Source organism: Sebastes umbrosus, chromosome 5 (assembly GCF_015220745.1).
Source record: "Sebastes umbrosus isolate fSebUmb1 chromosome 5, fSebUmb1.pri, whole genome shotgun sequence".
Lineage (NCBI taxonomy): Eukaryota > Metazoa > Chordata > Actinopteri > Perciformes > Sebastidae > Sebastes > Sebastes umbrosus.
In genome coordinates, this window is record NC_051273.1 from 37,819,648 (window position 1) to 37,840,704 (window position 21,057).

The following is a 21,057-nucleotide window of genomic DNA, read 5'->3' on the forward strand; positions in this document are numbered from 1 at the left end:
TTAGAAGAGGTACATAACTGTCCCCTACTGTTTGATAGTCTATAATATCGCTGTACACAAACATGTTGTACATACCTACATTAATATTAGCTCCATTTGGAGCTTTATATACATCAGGCGATATATGGTCATCATCTTTGAATGCACTGTCCTCGGGGGTGTCAAGAACTTCCCCTGGTACAAATCACGACATTTGAGCAAGTTTTCCTCGAAACGTTAATTACAAGTCTCTTAAGGGGTAAAACAGACACTCTGTGATGGGATGTACTGAAGTTTCTTCTTCTTGGCCCCCTTGGGAGCATAGGGCGTCCACCATGGATCTCCACCTCACTCTCTTCTGTGCAGTGGTCTTTGCTTCTTGCCAGGAGGTCCCGATCTTGTTTAGCTCGTCGAGCATAGACCGTCTCCAGTTGTTTTTTGGTCTCCCTGGCTTCCTCTTTCCTTGTGGGTTGTAGTCCAGAGATTGTCTTGTTATGTTTGTTTCTTGTTTTCTGAGTGTATGCCCGATCCATCTCCACTTTCTCATTTTGATTTCTTTGTTGATTCGCTCCTGGTTTGTCTGTTTCCACAGGTCTGTATTTGTAATTTTTCTGGGCCACCATATCCTCAGTATGTATCGGAGGCAGTTGTTAATGAACACTTGCAGTTTGTTGGTGATTGTGTTTGTGGTTTTCCAGGTTTCACAGCCATAGAGAAGGACAGATTTTACATTTGAGTTGAAAATTCTGATTTTTGTGTTTTTGGAGAGCTGGGAAGAGAGCCATACAGGTCGGAGTGTTCTGAAGGCATGTCTTGCTTTGCTGATGCATAGTTCAACATCCTTATCTGCTCCTCCGTCTGTGCTGATGTTGCTTCCCAGGTAGACAAACTCTGCCACATTTCCTAAGGGTTGCTCCTTGATATTTATTCCTTGGTGGGATTTAGTGTTGATCCTCATGACCTTGGTCTTTCCAACGTTGATCATCTAGCTGTTTGCTGTGTTCATGTACTTTGTTTGTCTTCTGTTGCATTTGTGTGTGTGTTCCTGAGATCAGTGCCAAGTCATCTGCAAAATCGAGGTCTTCCAATTGTGTGAAGGGAGTCCACTGTAACCCCGTCCTTCGGCCATCCACTGACTTTTTCATCGTCCAATCAATGGCAACAAGAAAGAGCAGGGGGGACAGAAGACAGCCTTGTCGTACTCCTGTTTTTATTTGGAGGGTGTCCGATAGCTTGCCATTTGAAATGACTTGGCCCGTGAATCCATTGTACATACATTTGGTGAGATTGACCAGTTTTATGGGTATTCCGTAATGTCGGAGCAGCTTCCACAGGATGTTTCTGTCCAGGCTGTTGAAGGCTTTTTCAAAGTCAACAAAGTTGATGAACAGTGATGACTGCCATTCGATGCACTGCTCGACAATTATTCTGAGTGATGCAATGTGATCTGTACAGGAGTTGTTCTTCCGGAAACCTGCTTGTTCCTTCCTGAATATCTTGTCCAGTGGTTCTTGCATTCTATCCAAGATGATTCGGCAGAGGATTTTGCTGGGGACTGAGAGAAGCATGATGCCTCTCCAGTTCTTGCATTCACAGAGGTTGCCTTTCTTGGGAATTGTGACAATTAGCCCTTCTTTCTAGTCATTGGGTACCTCCTCTTTTACCCAGATCTCATTTAGAAGCCCATGGAGGATGTCAGCGATGGCACTGATGTCTGCTTTCAGTGCATCAGGGGGGATGTTGTCCTTTCCTGATGCTCTGCCGAGCTTCAGTTTTTTGATGGCTCTTTTGATTTCTTCCTTTGATATCCTATCACAGTTGATGTTTAGGTCTCGTCTCGCTTCTTCAATGTCTGGGGGGGTGTCTGGAGGAGGTCCGAGGAACACTTTGAGGACTTCCTCAAAGTGTTCCTTCCAGCGCTCTAGTTGTTGGGAGTCTTTAGTGAGAAGGTTTTCCTGATAGGTCAATTAAAGCTCTTGTTCTTACCAGCTAACTGTCGGGTAATTTTGTACAATTCCTTTGCGTTGTTCTGCCTGGCTGCTGCCTCTGCTTTGTTGGCGAGCTCCTCCGCTTGTGCTTTTTTGTCCCTCTTGCAGCTCTTTCTGACAATTATGTTCTTTTGTTGGTAGTCTTGTCGGAGGCCTTCCTTCTTATTGCGGTCTGTCTCTCTGTTGAGTTTCAGTTTGATGTCTCGGCTAGCTTCAATCTCCCTCCATGTTGGATCAGTAATCCAGTCTTTTCTTTTGGGGTCTCGGTACCCCAGGACAGTTTCACATGTGTCAGTGATAGCCTTCTTGCATCTTTCCCAGTTGTCATTTATGTTTTCTCCCTCTGCTAGGGTTTGGAACCGGTTGCGGAGTAGAATTCCCCATTCTTGCCGTGCCTTTATGTCTTTTAGTTTTCTTGTCTCAAATCTTCTCTGTACCCTGTTTCCAACTTTCTTTTTTACTGCCAACTTCATCCGGAGTTCTCCTACGAGAAGATGGTGATCTAAGGCTATATCGGCGCCCCTCTTGACTCTGACATCGAGGAGAACTCTCCTCCATTTCCTGTCTATTGCAATGTGGTCGATCTGGTTCTCTGTGCGGTGGTCCGGAGATATCCATGTAGCTTTATGGGTTTGTTTGTGTGGGAAAAGACTGCCTCCAATCACCAACTCGTTGAGGGCACAAAGGCTTGCAAAGAGAAGCCCGTTCTCGTTCATCTGCCCCAGACCTTCTGTCCCCATTGTTCCCTTCCAGTCGTTGTTCAGCGGCGCTCCCGTACCGCACCTCCAGAATGTCTATTTAATTGTATTTCCTGTTCCTCTCTGTGTGTGTGTGTGTCAGACTGGCTGCCGGAGACGACGTTAAAATAATGAATATTGTTTATAAGAAATAAACCCAATCTTGGCATTCATGTCTCCCATCACAATCTTAATGTCTCTCTTGGGAGCCTTTTGGAAAACTGCCTGTAGTTGTTGGTAAAAAAGTTTCTTTCTCTTCAAACACAGCAGTGTTGGTTGGAGCGTAGCACTGAATGCATGTGATATTGCGTCCTTTGGATGCAGACCTGGCTGTGATGATCTGTTCTGATATTGGTTCCCATTCTATGAGACTTTTAGCTATGTCCTTTGATAGGAGTAGTCCTACTCCGTATGTATGTGGATCTTCTTCCTTTGGGTTGCCAGAGTAGAGGAAGGTCTCAAATCAGTGGCAGTTCTTACCTCTCCAAAGGTGTTCCATCGGCTTTCACGCACCCCGATTATGCTTATGTTGTAACGTTGCATTTCCTTGGCCAGTTGTGGCAGTTTTCCTGTCTGGTATAATGTTCTAACATTCCAGCATCCAATTGTGTCTTGACTTAAGCTTCAGCAGACTTTTCCCCCCTTGAGGTCTCTGTTGAGTTTGCCCCAAGGGGTTCATGGGTCCCATTTGAGGGTTGTCAGTTAGGCTTAGGTCACTTTCGAGGTAAGTATCCATAGTTTCAGTTTCTGTAATCATTTATTTGACAGCAGGGTGGGTGATTAGCCCAAGCTGCCGTTTCCACAAGTTATCCACTGTGGTCGTAGACCACTTTTCTAAAAGCTCCATTGTCAAGAGGCAGTTTTTACTGAAGTTTGATGTGATACATATCATTCTTAGATAAACAGTCATTTGATGAAAAGCTTGTCCATGTTTTTAGATATTGAATTTCTATTAATCCCACTTCATAAGATACTTTAAAATGAAAAGGTTTGGGTAACCTTATTCTAAAATTTGCTATTGTGTTGTTGGGGTAAAATGATGTAGAAGAATTGCTAGGAAATGTAACAAAGAATCCCTCCATGTTGGACATCCGTCGCAGTATGCAGTGCGTTTGAAAGCCCTTATGGCAGCTGAATGACCTGTTTTTCTGAAATCAAAGAGTTAAATTTGTCTGGCCATCCTACCCATTTGACTAGTACCATATTCGGACCCGGTCTTCTCTTTCTAGATAAGATCTTTTCTATTTTAAACGTTTGCGCATTTGTATAATTTTCATTAAAAATCTCTTGCTTAATTTCTTCCAGATGTCCTTCAAGATAATGTAAAGGAAGTATGTCAATGCATGAATGACATGATCTTCTGTACAACTCAACCAGATAAACACAATACACACAGGTTTGCTTAGCTTTTTGTTGAAGAATAGTGTGTAGATAATAGCCTATGGTTACCTCTATAACGTTGTGAACAGTAGGATCAGAGAGGGGTTCATATTCAAAGTAGAAGCGTTCAGTCTTGTCATCCTCATCATTCAGAGTGTCCAAACAGGCCTTGTCCGAGGGTTTTTCTTCAGGAGAAAGAAATGTCAAATTCCTTTTCCCCAACTCCTCACCATAGTTGTCCACCCATGAGTTGTCGTTTCCGCCATTCTGGGAGTTTGTAAAATAATTAGGCATGTGCATATTCGGTAACACATCACACCAAGAATAAGGCCGCACGCCTGTATAAACAAATGCCAAATGCTTAAGTTTAGAACAGTCAATAGTAGCATCATTTTCTTTTTGATGAACAACCTGTAAACAGGCTTTACAGGAGTTTATCTCTTCTTATCATCCACGTTGGCTGAAGCATCAAAAAGTCTTATTTTAATGTCTTGTAGATCTTATACCATCTGAATAAGGTATCGATGCGCAAGAAAGCATCAAGGGTTCTCCCCCAATCCATCCACTGGACTAAAAATCCAGTGGTGAACCATGTTTCCCATTCTTTAGATGTGAGGGGGTAGAGTTTATCCTCATCAGGGGTGCCTCTCCGGGCATTTGAATAACAGTATTGTCCATGCACTGTCTGAAAAAGATGTAGGCTTCAGGGTCGTAGACATCCAGATCTGTTTCTACACGATAGGTCTCTCCAGACACTGATTCATCCCATTGCGCTGTGTACCGACCTTTGGAGCTACTTAGTTCTTTACAAATTTTGTTTCTGAAATGAGTCCAGTCTTTGGCAAAAAAGCGAATGTGAGGGGTCGTTCCTTGAAGAAACATTTCGTCGGCTTCTCTTGTGTAAAGGTAGACTGCCCCTTGGTCAAACAAATAACCCAAAACCCTAAAATCTTCAACAATCATTTACACTGGGGAGTCTATGCTTTTTGATCCAGAAAATCGCTTAGGGTTTTAGGAGTAGACTTTTTCTTTCTAGGAGCCAAAAGCAGCCCAGCATCAACAAGATTCAGCGTTGCAGAAAATCAGGCAATCAGTGAAAATGTAGCAATTGGCGTCCAGAAACACTGCGAAATTAGATATACGCAGAAAAGTTGCAGCCGTCGTCCAGATTCAGTGTAGAGCTCCGTCAAATACAGCAGTCAGTGTCCCTCAGTCACTGTTTAGTGTTTGCTCAGACCGACCTCAACGCTATATAGGCGTACAACACCGAAAACCACTCCCCAAAAACACTTACAACATTTCCGTGACCCTATATGGTTCCCTTTCGTGGCCATATACAGATCCTCCATGTCCATATTTGGATTTTCCTGTAACCACATATTTGGACTTTCATGCAGTTTCTAACAACTCTAACACCTCCCCCAAGGAAGAGGGGGATGTGAAACACCAAAAGGGGTGCACATGCACACTAGCGCCCCTTGGTGGATGTAATGTGTAAATCACTCGTGTCACTTATTTTCTTCTTACGTAATTAGAAAGACGTCACACCCAAAAGCGGCATCGTGATGTCTAGCTCTCTGAAGCTACGATGTCTGTGTGTTTCCTACTGGGATGAACTCACACCAACAACGGGTCTCGCTCATTCTATTTCTTCCCAACTGATAAAAAGACCAGGTGTCGCTGGATAAAACACATCAGGTAAGATAACGTTTGTGTGTGGAACATAGCTAAGTTAGCTAGCTAGTGTTGGTGACGTATATTGTGCGAGACGAGAGATGTAGCCCACGTTGCAGTTTCACACAAAACTAAATGATACTATGACAAACCTATGGCGAACTGTGGCTTTCTTGACAAGCAAAATTATCGTTTAAACTGACAAACAACAAATGTGTGATTCATGGCGCAATTCAAACGGGATCAAAACAAATATTTGTCTCTCGCCGTTGACTACTGTACATATTTTTTCCTAAAAAAGGTCCCGTGGGTTCCACCGAAAGGGGCGGGACTTTGGCTCTCTGTATGGTCGGAGAGACTGCAGAATGAAAGGAGGAGGATTGTTTTACCACTTTCATACCAATGACCAGGGTTGGAGCAGGGTTACCCTGCTCCAACCCTCCTTTTGTAAATTCAAACCAAGCCAGTCAACCTGGGTTGAACCCTGGTCAGGACAATTCAGATACGACCTGAGGAATCCTGAACAATGCATACCAATTAGCTCAGGTGTTAGAAATGGGGGAGGGGTTACAGGTCTGGGGGATTATAGAGAGAGGAGATGATAGTGGCATCATCAATTTGTGCAAAAACATAAAATATCACAGAATGATGCATGTTTTTGGGATACAGTATAAATATAGTACATACAGCATTTTTAGATTTATAAAATGTTAACTATGTTGTATGTATGGAGCTGTAATGTATGCAAAAACATACAGACAACATACAGATTTACAGCATCTATTCATCATCATGAACCTTTTCTCCTCTGTCTATCTACAGTACCCATTTATCATATATTAGACTACATTGTGCTATCTAATATAGGCTAATATAGGCTACATTTACAAAAGGATTAGAAACTTCTGAAGACTGAGATGTATATTTCACTCACTCCACCATCCCAGCAAAGATTGGCTTCATATAGTAGACCTACTAAAGTTATTCAGCTGGGCATGTTGCGACTATTGGCTAATGTAAGAGCTTGTCCAAACATAATAAAATGATTTTATATTTCATTTAGTTTGCTAATTGCTTGATAATGTAATGAACCAGGGCTGGGTTTGTTACTTTACAACAGAGTGAACAGGTGACAGATGGATCTTTTTGGAGGTTTATATTGAAAGATAAAACTTTAAAAAGGTAACTTTACAAATAGAAGATGTGCAAACACACTTTAAAAACAGATGCACGTACAGCTGGCGGTACCGTGAGGTGGTCGGCTTATTATTAACACGTTGTGTTTCCGTGTAACGTAACGGCGGATGTCTCTCTCATTCAGCAGCCTTGTTATGTTCGTTACACTACGTTGTCCCTCACCATTCCGTCAGCTTCCTGTTTTTTCTTCCTTACTGCGGATGGTCAGGACTAGAGTTCCCGCACCTCGATGTCTCGCTACATAACCATGTTGGTGTCATCCATCGCTCATCTCCGGTGTGTCTGAAATCATTCCTGCTGCCGCCCCACAGTTTGTTTATGAGCCACGGCGACCTGTGACAGTTACGTCACGGACTGTGCGCCTTCTTTTGCAACCGAATAGGTTTGTCTCACCCTGTTTGTTAGCGACCCTGGTCCGTGCAATTCACATCGAAATCGGCTCTAGTCCAACCCTGGTCCGACCCACCTCTCGACCTGGGTCGTAAAGGCTAGTCGATCAATGCGGGTTAACCCTTTCATATACACAACCAACCCTGGTTCAACCCTGGTTGAGTCCTCAGTGTGAAAGGGGTATGAGTAAACCAGGTCTAAAAGAACCAATGCAAAGACTGACTCCTTATTGATCTGTATAACAAAACATCTGTAAAAAAGAATAATAAGCCCACTTGTGTCAGCATAACAATTGACAATGTAAGGAAGAAATCCTAGTTAATAAAACTGTTTTAACTAGTTGTAGGTGAGGGCTAGATAAGGCATCACTTCCTCTGAAGCCTTATTCAGAGAAAAAAAAAACACATGTGATCAGATGAGAAAACAGAGGAGTGCAATGCTGGGATTATATCCAACTTTAATAAATATATAAATTTCCTACAACAGTTACTGAAGCAACCTCTAGTGGGGCTTCTTAAAAGAACTCTTTCAGACAGGAATAAAAAAAATAGATGATATGCTGGGTAATTAGTTTGTCTAGACAGTTTGGAAAGAAGGGATTTAAAACACAATCTTTCCCCACAGATGCAGAATATGCTGTGCTTTTCCGTCATGGGTTCACCTGGAGAATGTGCGATGAAAACAAAATCATCAGGACTAAAAATACTGACACTCCCTTAACAATTTCTACTGGCATCATCAATGTTTTGGGGAGGCTTCCAGAGCGCAGACGAGGGTACTGACGCCAAATAACACGCTCCATAGAGGGAGTTTGATATTCTTAGTTCTAAAGCTGGGGGTCTGGGAATACAGGGGTCAAAAGTTCATGAAAGTGCTTTCAGTCTCAGTTCAGTAATTTGAATTATATTAATTCTATTATAAAATATCAATTTCCCGAGGAAGCTTAGTTGTACACAGTGTCCAAAATTTGACCTTCTATCACTATTGACTCACCATCTAAGGGGACTGATAGATGAAAATATCCACCGGCCTAGCATATTTTTCACCAGCCAAAATGATAAATTGCCTTTTTGTGTCACATATACATTTGTTTCAGCACATTTCATTGAGTTAATAAGGTATTATTTTGAATACAAAACTAACAGAACTTAATCAATAATTCATTTGCATGATTTTGATGTTAACAACGCAGCTAAGTTAAATTTAAACATTTTTTATGTGTAAAAAGTAGCATTTGGTCAAAAAAATTTCAGGGAGCTGCGGAGTTTTGACTCCTCATAGTTAACGCACCGTTATCAGCTCACTCACTGTTAATGCAAATGTTGGCTGCTGACTGGTTAGCCAGCATTAACTGTACCATTAACATCAAACAGTCTAACGTTAATACTAGCAAGTTTAACTCGTTGACTTGTGTAGGGATTTGGTAGGAACAGGTTTGGTTATTAGCAAATTTATTAATAATATCAATAGAATTATTAGTATTAATAAAAATGATCAATAAACATTAATAATAAACGGGGCACCACCCTGGAATCAGGGACCAATAACCAAAATGTTAATATAGTCTCAATAAATATACTAAACTATCAATCTGGAACGTTGATTAATAATTAAATTAATAACTACAACCAAATTAGATAGTAAAGGTTGAAGGATATTGTTCTTGACATAGCAGAGGTTGGCATTATTCAATCTTTACAACATTAAACAGACCAGCATGTATAATCCACAAACATTTATTTACAAGATAATAAAGGTGTAAAACACAATATTAATCTAACTAAATAACTAAACTAAACAAACCAAACAAAGTGTGTGAGCATGTGTGTGTGTATGTGTGTGTGTGAGAGAGAGAGAGAGAGAGAGAGAGAGAGAGAGAGAGAGAGAGAGAGAGAGAGAGAGAGAGAGAAAGAAAGAAAGAAAGAAAGAAAGAGAGACAAGATGGCTGGCTACCTGTCTCAAGATATTTGCATGTGCCTACAGACAAAATGGCGAGCACTGTAAAACTACGAAGATGGCGGGATCAGAGATGGCTGCCAACATGTCACCACATTGCCTCTTTGTTCTTCGGAGCACATGTGCTCAGGAAGGACAGAGAGGGGGGATGATGTGGGGGTTTAGATTATCTGAAGGTGTATGTTTATATGTTTAACACTAATTCACAGTTTATGTGTGTGATCTTAATGTGTGTGAGATAATGCAGTGGGTTAGAAAGATGGTTAGTTTGCATTAAAGACCTTGTCTATGTGAAGCATAAACTAAACACATCAGATGTGGCGAAGCCAGGTACCCAACTATCTTAACTACAAATAATATCACAACAGTCAAACTCAATGAATAACATTAAACGTATCAACACAGGTACATTCTAGAAATCAAAGTTGAACAGTCTTGCTCAGCCATGTGCAATTACTGATAGTAAGATAAGCCCAGTACGTTACCAATCCATGGGCAAAAAGGTTGGTAATTCCATGTGCTGAAGTTGTGGTTCCAAGTCAAAGATGTTGTCTTTGCTGTGCTCAAATACAGTGCAGTTTGGAGGAAGCCGGTCACTCCAATACTTTCTTCCCAGCACCTTGATAGCTTGGTGCTAACTTCCTTGCTGTTGTTGCTTGAAGTTAGTTGGTAAAAAGGCAGGCTCTCGCATCTTGCGCATTAGAAGTTCCTTGTGTTGCTATGTCTGTTTCCTAACAGGCCATAGATCAGAGCAGAGCTGCTTCTACAGTTTCTGGTCTGGAGAGAGAGCAGCAGGTCAGGCTCACCTCATGCAGGTCAGCAGAGCTGAGAAGAAGGTGAAGAAAGAGAAAGAACAAAGAGATTCCTCTGGTTTTGCACTGGGTGAATGTTCATCTATGTGTGAATGAGTCATCAGCCAATGGTTACTGAGCTGAGTCCATGGGTGGAGATACTCAATGGCTGCATGACTCAAGGATCCTGAGAAGCGTAGTTCATTGTCTTTGCCACCAGTAATGGTGGGTCCCAACACTTTGGTTGAATTCCCTGTTGCCGCTGCGGCTGTCGTGAGGTCAGAGGCCAGCGGTATGTGCTGTGTGTGTGTTTATGTTGTCAAGGAGGTTTAATAAGAACTGTGTGCTACACAAATACGTAATTTTCATCACTGTTCATTGTGACAATCTCGTCCCAAATTCATCCAAAAATTAAGTTTCATCCTCCCCAATCCTATTTTTTTCGGCCATCCTTAAGCTTGAGCCCTTTGAGGAGTTGTAGCACTCATTAACTGACAAACAGCCTAAACTGTGCAGACACTGCACTACTACGTTCACAGCTGTAACATTGTAACTTTATACTTTATACTCTCTCTCAATCGGTGTGTGTGTGTGTGTGTCAAACTCCGACACAGAGAGCAGAGGACGGAAGCAGCAGTAAATGACATCAAAACGCAGTAGAGACTGTCAGTGCAACCAAGCTTAGTTTTTTATGATATGACTATTTTGGTACAAACGTTTACCCGCCAATGTTGCTGATAGCCTTCCGAGATTTACTCACCAAATGTAAAATCTACCCGCATTTGGTGCTTGGCGGATGTCAATTTCAGACCCTGCTTGCACAGCTTAGCACAATAATATCCAAAACAGAGAAAATACAAGAAAAGATTGTGGTTTCCTGTGATGTCTAAACTTTGATTTCATGGCATTTTACTATCAAATGTTGTAAGAAACAACTGCATAACAAAAAAGAAAACAAAAAAAGATCTACAAGCAATGGATGTGTGCAATACTTCCATCAGTGTTGTGGAAAATAATTTGTAACAATTGTGCAACAGTTAATGCAATGAAATGCCTCAATGTGCCCAGAAAATGGCCTGATGTGAAGGTATCGACTTTTCTTATATATATACAGTATATATATATATATATATATATATATATATATATATATATGGACTTTCTAGCAACACTGAATCACACTAGCAGTTGCAGAATCAACATGAATCAGATGAAGAAATGTGGTGAGGCGTGCTCCTGCTTTGAACCGTCTCTACCAAGGGTGCACACTGACATCAAGTGGTCGGATGACAACTGTCATCCGACTGAATACAGGATATATCTGCAGCCTGATTTGCCAGCTGGCAAATCAGGCTGCAGATATATCCTGTATTCTCACACTCTTGAATGTGAACAGAAATACCTCAAGAGGAACAGCCAAGTATCATTACCGTAACAGCTGAAAGAGCAGCTGAATCATACCGATATACTGATGTAGAGAAATGGAGACTTTCTGAATTACATACAAATATGTAGCTATATTTCTTTGCTTTCAGTGAGCAATGGTATTCTGTCTGAGCTTTTTGATCAATCAAATCTGAAGATATCTTCGACATCTTTTCTTTCTTTCTAAAAGGTCTTATGAATCTTTTACTTCCAATGTCGACCAAACCACAGAACACAATGTGAAACACATACAGACATATACAGTATAACAGACTTCACACCCAAGACCCCAGCTAATGTAATGGAGTCAAAAATGCACTTTATCAATAAGTCTGATTTGCAATTTATATTTGAGAATTTAATTTTTTATTTAATTAATTTGAGTATCCGTCCCTCACATTGTTGTTTTGCATTGTCGAGGGTAAGTTGTGTGAGAAAAGTAGCTGCGCTATTTTATTATTTACATTCAAAATTGAGCCGTTTAAATTATAACGTTTGGTGTATAATGTTCACTGTCGATGCTGTTATGTTACCCCGCTGTTTGGTTTTGTTCCTGATAGTTTAACATAATTTTAGACAATGTTTTGATGTGATGTTTTGGGCGCCACTTGTGATACAGCGTATTGCCGTGTCACATGACTAAAATAGCGCTGCAAAGATTTGTGAATGTAAAATGTGTTATTTTGCATGTTTAGGAGCAGAGGTACAGAAGATGGAGATTAGAAGACAATTAAAGAGTTTATTTGTCTTCGGCAGAGAATAAATGCTGGAAAAAGAGTGCATGTGTCGTCTCCTTCCATGCCCCACCCACATCCGTTACACTAACACCTCAAAGGATTAGTTTGACATTTTGGGAAATGTACTTTTTTGATATCTTGCAAAGTTAGATGAGAAGCTCAATATCATTCATGTCTGTCCGTTAAGGCAGCGACAATCAATATTCTTATATTAAAATGGATCACATGGCTAACTCTACCCGGAAGGTTTCTCTCGTAGAGATGAATTTTTGTTTAACCTGTATACAACTAGAAATGTAAAACTGAAAGTTTGTAGTTTTTTATGATAAGTAAATAATGCTGGAACTTTTTCTTGGTAACCAGCAGCCAAGTGCAGTGACCTCAAGCTGTATACTAAACTAAGGTCAAGTGCTATACCTAGCACTAATACAGAGTATTTTTACTACTTTATTGCTACTTTTATTAAAGTAAAAGATCTGAGTAACGTTACTTCTTCCACCTCTGCCTTAGTTTTAAATCATGTGTGGACACCCATTACTTCAACTTGATTTCTCACCTGAGCTATGGCTTGCCAGGCAATATCTTTTTTGCCATTGTGAGTCGTATAGCTGGGGATATTTCTCAACCTCAACTAATCTCTCCTCATCCATTCATCAACACACGCAAGAGACGGCGACAGCTAGAGGTGAGTGAGGGGATCGGAAGTCGAGCAGCCATGGGAGCAGAGAAGAAGAGCTGCTAAGCAAGCCAGTGTGTAGCAAGCAGGGAGTGAATGAGAAAAAAAAAAGTAATGTGTCGCGGGGCGGTGCGTCAATGAGTGCCGGCACACGCCTAGCCGCCACCGGTGTCGTCACCAACTCGTTACATGCCGCCCCTTTGTCAACTAATAGTTACCCTTGGTGTCACTTTAGGATTAGGCAATAAAACCACTACACTTAGGTTTAGGAAAAAACAACATGGTTGGGCTTAAAACTACTACGCCTGTACAGGGAATATGACACTGAACGTTGTGAACACTAGACACGAACGAACAGTTGATTGTAAAGTGACACACGGAACACGAATAACGGTCTCCTGGATGAAAGCCATGTGTTTGTTGGACCGATCCACCTCCCCTCCCGTCTGCCCTGTGTGTTTCTCTTCGCTCTTTAAACAGAGCATTTACTGTTGCCACGGATGGGTTTCCATCATAGTTAATGGAACACCCGGTGCATTTCATACTAAAGGGTGCCTTGTGCTGCGGTATCGAACATCAATGGCTGTGACAAAGTCTCGCTATTTGACGCCCTGGGAATGAGGCTGGTACAACATGGCGGACTCCGTGGAGAGGAGCCGCTCCGTATCTAGATATAAATGGCTCATTCTAAGGTAACAAAATCGCAACAATTCATATTTTCAGGTGATTATACACTAAAGAAAATACACTTAGTAAAAGTATATCCCATTTCTGCCAATAGATCCCCCCACATGTTACACACTGGTCCTTTAAGTGTTCATTACTGTAAAGTATTTGTCAACAGTTATAACTTCTTGTATGAAGACGTAATTTACACGATGTCAGCTGTGTTTTACTATATTGTCATTCATTAGCTCTTGATACACAAGCCTCCACTGGTGGGTGCCCACACTAGTGATAGTTTATAGTTGCTATAGTATATAGCTGCTTATAACTATGTTATACTAAATGTTTATATACTGCTTATGAATGCTAAACAGTGGGACTTAAAATGAAGTGTAACTGAAAAAGGAATGTAACATTAATACAGCATAGCAGCTGAATAATCTTCACAGCCTGACTTTTCCTACTTTGCTCTCGCAACGATTTTGTGATGTGGAAACAAAGTTTCATGTACTATCACAGCAGCAGGGAGGATTACTTTTTATATATACATGAACTTTACTGTAGATCAATTTCTGCCAAAAACAAGACAGAATGACCTAGACGAACAAAAGAAGACACTTCCTGAGGGAGAGACGGAGAGGAAGACAGAAAGAGGGAATGTTTGAGGGTCGAGTCTTTCTCATTTGAATCCGTCTCTTTACTGTTGGACTCCCGGGTGGCTTTCACAAGCGCTTTATGTATAATTTAATGTAATGTGCAGAGATAAAGCCTCCAATAAAGGCTGCGTTCTCTAAGCTCTTCACAGCGCATTACGATTTATTCATCAAATTAGTTTTAGTTGGTTTGGTATCCCCTGAGCCGTCTTTAAAAGGTTTGGATGAAAGGACTACATTAATTTTGCCACTAATCAGTTAAGCGACAGCTCCAAGTGACAGATATGCACTTCTTACCCCCGAAAACGCATACTCGTCTCGCTGCCATGCCTGTTCCAGGCTGTTCCACGTGTCCCTGGCTGCCCCCTGCGCCGATCCTCTGCATGTATCCCCTTCACTGCACAGCCTTGTGATGCCGCCCTCAGCATTGTCTCACTGTTCTCACTGACAACTCCAATCACTGTCAATACTTTAAAGCAAATCATGCATACTTCATGCATCATTTCAACCTTTGAAATTCATTGAAAAAGGCTGCATGTTAAATTCTTCATTACATCTACTAAATGTTCACAAAACTTGAGAATGTGTTGTATGATAACATGACTTTGGAATAAGTTATGACACTGTTACATGCTAACAATAAATATGACGAGGCATATTTTGTGTTAGAGCTTAAAGTGGTAGTAGACAGAATATGTTTTGCATCATTGGGCAAAAATTCCATAATAACCTTTCAGCATATTGTAATTCAAGTGTTCTGAGAGAAAATAGACTTCTGCACCTCCTCATGGCTCTGTTTTCAGGCTTTAGGAAATCTAGCCCGTGACGGGAGACTTTGGCCAATCACAGGTCATTTCAGAGAGAGAGCGTTGAGGCAGCTGTCAAATCACTCGCGAACTCCGATCAAACGATTAAACTAGGCATTGCTAATCAAATATCAATCAATATGCTGTTAGTGTAATGCCTATGTCTCGCGTAAAATGTATTCAGAAACATCTAAGTTTACTCTGGCTGGTGGGCGGTGCTTGGTATTTCCTCAACTGATCTCAATATGGCTGCCAGGTCCCAAACTTTCTCATTTTACAACCAAACAGTACCCTGAAATATGATTCTGAAAACATTTATAAATAGGAATTACAGTAACAGAATATCGATTCATATTTGATCAGTGCTGCCTAGTTTGACCGTTTGTTCGGAGTTGGCGAGTGATTGACAGCTGCTCAGAGACGGCAAGGCTCCAGCTCGGCTCTGATTTGTTGTTTTCCTACGGTCTGTGAAATCTTGCAGATGCCATTAAGAACACCAGAGGACATCGAAGGACACAGGACTTTTTTTCAGATTACCTGTCTCATGCACTACTGTCAGGATATAGTGACCGTTTTATAACTTTTTAATCCTATTTGCTCCAAAATGCCTCCCCAAGCTTTAATGGTTAATCATGTGCCAACATTTTTTTTCACAGGGAATTTTACTTTTGTGAAGCAAATTAGAGCACATCGCAGATAATTAGGGCTAATGTTTGGAATTCTCCAAGTAGGGTTTTTATTTTTTCATTAGCAACGAAACACTCCAAAGATAAATTTTAAAGTAGACTTACTGAACATTACTAAAAATGAGACAGGACACTAGAGATCCAAGGCTTTCTCTCTAACACAATGCTGCTTTGCACACAGTTCAAATGCCAACGAATGTGTCTCTATTAAGTTAAAGTGTCATAACTTTCCCGATTTTCATTTCCCACCACAAAGTACAAGACCTTCTGAGGATAAAGCTACAGGTTTTGTGGATATAAGGTGTAAGAAGGACTAATCAAGGGCTAATGAGGGCTTACTGAAGCAGGGAGTGCTTTGGGAAGCTAAATTTGCCATGGGAGATGCGGTCGATAATGTTCAGTGGGATCCTCTGGATCTGCTCACAGTTGAACATGATGAAGTCGTACTTGAAGACCAGGAGAGAGTTGTCTGTGATGAGAGCGAGATGCTCTTTACACTGTTCCAGTGGTCCACCCTGGAACAACCAGAGAAAGAGAGTGTTAGACCTGCCGGGAAAAAAAACATTTCTTGCTATCTATATTTTAATTTCCAAACAAATTGATTTGTTTGGCTCGCTCAATTCTGAAAAAACAAAGTTGTTTTATTTTTAACAATGTGAATAGTTGAATTCACAATAAAGGACATTTCTGGGAAAGGGAGCAGAGGATGACTGGAAAGTCAAGAGCATCTCTGAAAAAGATACTTTCCTATCACCCCTTTATGTATACAGTGTGTAAGAAGCATAAGCATTATTTTTTATTAAACTGGCAACTGGAGTGTAAAGTAGATTAATGTGTTGAGTTTGGACTAGGGCGGTCAATCGATTTAAATATTTAATCGTGATTAATCGCACGATTGTCCATAGTTAACTGTGATTAATCGCAAATTAATAGCACACTTTATTTGTTCAAAATGTACCTTAAAGGGAGATTTGTCAAGTATTTTAATACTCTTATCAACATGGGAGTGGACAAATATGCTTGCTTATGTTACAATCAGTGTACGGTTGGACCCAAACGCAGACAGAGACAATGGCGGATGTTGAACAAAAATACTTTATTTCCAAAAAGCATGAATGATGGCAGAATGAATGGAATGAGCAGGCTGGGATGAGCAAGGCAGGCAGGTAGGCGATGATCCTGAGCACAGAAAAAGCATGAACAAGGTCAAAAACTATGAACAGGATTTTGAAAAGTACAAGCCAGGAGGCCGAGGCGAAACTATCACTTAGGTTGAGTCAACGATTTGGGGTCGAATGACTGAAAAGCCGGAGTATTTATGCTGAGGTGGATGATGGGATGATTTGCAGCTGCGCAGGTTGCACAGGTGGGTTGATTGCCTCAGTGAAGGAGAGAGATAGTCTGCCGGGTAAAAACTCATACACCCACATCGACAGCCAGACACGCCCACACTAGACAGACAGAGAACTGGGCACAGAGGGAAAAAGGGAAAAGACACACTAGGAAGGCTGAGTTCATGAATAGAGTCATGAACTGAATCATAACATTAGCCCCCCCCCCCTCAACGGGAGCCTCCTGGCGATCCACCAGGCTTGTCAGGATTGTTTCTATAAAAGTCTTGGATGAGGGTAGGGTCCAGGATCAGTTGCCGAGACACCCAACTCCTCTCCTCAGGTCCATAACTCTGCCAGTCCACCAGATACTGAAAACCCGACCTCGACGGCGTACATCCAACAACCGCCGGACCGTGTAAGCAGGGAGGTTGTCGATGATCCGGGTGGGTGGTGGGGCAGTGGCTGGAGGGCACAATGGACTAGTGGAGACAGGTTTAAGCTGGGAGACATTGAAGGTAGGATGAACCCTCATGGATGGAGGCAACTTCAGTTTAACGGTAGAGGGGTTAATGATACTGTCAATGACGTATGGTCCAATGTATCGAGGTGTTAACTTCTTTGATTCAGTCTGTAATGGGATATCTTTGGAGGAAAGCAAAACTTTCTGACCTGGTTGAAAAGCTGAGGCAGGAGTCCGATGACGGTCTGTGAGTCGCTGGTTGCGCTCGGTGGAACGGAGCAGAGCGGAGCGGGCATCCTTCCAAATCCTCCGGCAGTGGCGAAGGTGGGCCTGGACGGACGGAACCGCAATCTCCTCTTCTTGGGTTGGGAAGAGCGGAGGTTGATATCCCAACGAACACTCGAACGGTGACATCCCTGTGGCTGCGCTCGACAAGCAGTTATGTGCGTATTCAACCCATGGGAGATGCAAGCTCCAAGAAGAGGGATTCCTGGCGGTCACACATCGAAGTGCCGCTCCCGGATCATGGTTGGCCCGCTCCGTCTGTCCATTAGTCTGAGGATGATAACCAGAGGAAAGACTGACAGATGCTCCCAATGCAAGCCAGAAAGCCTTCCATACCTGTGATGTGAATTGAGGTCCACGATCCGACACTATGTCCACTGGTGTATCATGCAACTGGACCACATTCTGCACCAGGAGATCCGCTGTTTCTGACGCTGTGGGGAGTTTTAGCTGAGGCACAAAATGCACGGCTTTAGAAAATCTGTCTACTATAGTATACTTACTATAGTAGACAGATTTTCTCTTTACCTTGTGAGTCTTTCAGCCTCACAAGGTAACACCACCATACTTGGTGGTGTTACCTTGTGAGGCTGAAAGACTGGTAACAAAATTGAGTCCAATGTGACTCCAGGGCCGACTGGGAACAGGAAGAGGACGGAGCAGCCCCGTGGTAGTTCGGTGAGAGGATTTACTGCGGCCCCAGGTTTCACAGGCGAGGCACAAAAGCACGAGAATCCACCTTCATAGATGGCCACCAGAAGTGTCGTTGTAACAATGTCATAGTGCGATTTATGCCAGGATGACAAGCAAAACGTGATGTGTGGGCCCATGAGATTACCTGTGAGCGAACTGAATCCGGCACGAACAGACGATGAGGAGGACCGGTACCAGGATCTGGTTGCGCTCCTTAAGCATTCTTCGCTGTGGTCTGACTTGGCTTGTCTGGACAACGTGTCAGGTTTCAGGTTCCTAGATCCAGGTCGGTAAGTCAGCGTAAAGTTGAATCTTCCAAAGAACAATGCCCACCGGGCTTGACGAGAGTTCAATCTCTTTGCTGTTTGTATGTAAGACAAGTTCCTCTCCTTCCAGTCTAAGTGATGGTTGTGTAACTTTAACCAGGGCTGGCCTAAAACTAAAGGAGAGTTTGGTGACTCAATGATGTGGAGCTGGATCTCTTTGTGATGGTTAACAGAGAGTACAAGGTGAACAGGCTCAGTAATGTGGGTGATACATGCCAGCGGTTTACCATTTAGTCCATGGGCCTTAAGAGGAACTGTAAGGGGTCTAATGATAATGCCAGCCTGAGCAGCAAGTTCACACTGCCCCAAGCACAGAGTAGCATCAAAACTCAAACTGTTGGGGGAATTTAAGTTCATCTTGCTCACCAATGTTCCCAACTTCACTGGCGAGCATCGTCTTTTGGCCGGTGGGGACATGAGGCCACAAGATGATCTTGTTGAGCACAGTACATACAAAGCCCCTCCCTCATCCTCCGGAAATGCTCCGCTGGAGTGAGTCGAGTCCCCTGGTGGCATGGAGGGAGTGGGGGACTACGAGGAGAAGCCGAGTCCTGGGGCTGTGTTGGAGCTAAACCTCGCGAGAGGAGGAATGGAGCGAGAAGATGGCAAAGATGGCGATCTGCTAGTCCTTTCCCTACGGCGTTCCCTGAGGCGGTTATCTAGGCTAATGGCTAGGGAAACTAAGCTATCTAGGCTAACTGACTTGTCATGAACAGTCAACTCATCTTTAACTGAGTCTGCTAACCCTCCCAGAAAAAACCCTCAATACCACAAAAAAAACTGAGCACACAAGAGGTCACTTCACCCACGAGATAAAGCGTCTGCCACCACGTTTTCCACACCCTTCTTATGCCGGATCACAATGTTGAACCCCTGGACCATCAGGGCCAACCGCATCAATTGTGGCTGTGGCTCAGAGGGTAGAGCAGGTTGTCAACCAAACGGAAAGTAGTGGTTCGATCCCCAGCTGCTCCGGGTCACATGTCGATGTGTCCTTGAGCAAGACACTTAACCCCAAAGGCATAGCCATCGGTGTGTGAAGGAGAATTTAGATTACATCCTGATGGGCAAAGTTGGCACCTTAGCAGCCTCTGCCATCAGTGTATAAACCTGTGTGTGAATGGGTGACTGCTGACATGTAGTGTAGAAAAGCGCTATATAAATGCAAGTCCATTCACCATTTAGCATCAACCGCTGGTTACAGTTGAACATTTGGGAGAGGAACACCAAGGGGTTGTGGTCTGTGTCCACTGTGACTGGTATAGAACTGGAACCCACGTACACTTCGAAATGCTGCAGGGCGAGCAGCATGGCCAGTGTTTCCTTCTCAATGGTGGAGTAGTTTAACTGGTGTCGTTTAAACTTGGTGGAGACGAAGCACACTGGATGAGCCAATCCGTGTTCACTATCTTGCAGCAACACCGTTCCGGCTCCAACAGCACTCGCATCCACCTCAAGCTTAAACGGGAGAGTGAAGTTAGGAGCAGCCAGGACTGGGGCACTGCAAAGAAGAGATTTTACAGCATCAAAGGCACACACACACTCTCGATCCCACAAAAAAAATGATAATATAGGGCAGGATCATCTCCAATACAAACTAAACGGCTCCACGGCCGTAACAATCGCATTAACTCTGATAGCCCTAGTTTAGACTGTAGAGCTCCCAACCCTTTTAGCTTGTGACCCCTAAAACAAAGCAACGCCTACTTGCCCTTGTCACTGGTTGCATAACCAGTTCAACCAAAGTGTAATTTTCTTTTCTTTGTTTTACATCAATCATTTTTAGAGCTGAAATTATCCAGTGACTCACCAGAAAAAAAACAAGAACAGATTAAAGGTGCAGTCTGTAGGATTTCTTCTTACCTCGGTGACTGGCAACTGAAATTTCTCCCATGTGCCAAGCGTGTAGGGAAACTACAGTGGCCGATGTGAAAACGCAAATGGCCCTATCTACAGCTAGTGTTTGGGCTAGTGTAGAAACATAGCGGACTCCGCCTCTGCCAAGAGGACCTGCTCCCTATGTAGATTTAAACAGCTCATTCTAAGGTAACAAAAACACAACAATTCTCATTTTCAGGTGATTACACTCTAAAGGAAACACACTTATTAATATTATATTCCATTTCTGCCAATAGATCCCCCTAAATGCAACACACTGTTCCTTTTGTCTGGCAGACAAATAGTATTTTGTGTAGCAGAAATATGTTTGTTCTGCTTT

General features: G+C 42.5%; 1 long non-coding RNA gene across 2 annotated transcripts; it reads left to right on the top strand.

The window, feature by feature from the left end:
• The first annotated feature begins 254 nt into the window (after positions 1-254).
• Positions 255-20,753, top strand: LOC119488905. 2 transcript variants are annotated; one of them, XR_005207050.1, is made up of 4 exons: positions 255-454; positions 12,949-12,958; positions 16,200-16,205; positions 20,742-20,753. It is a non-coding gene; the product is annotated as an uncharacterized LOC119488905 (long non-coding RNA). The 2 variants fall into 2 exon arrangements; XR_005207049.1 differs by having other exon boundaries at positions 255-409.
• The last annotated feature ends 304 nt before the right edge of the window (positions 20,754-21,057 follow it).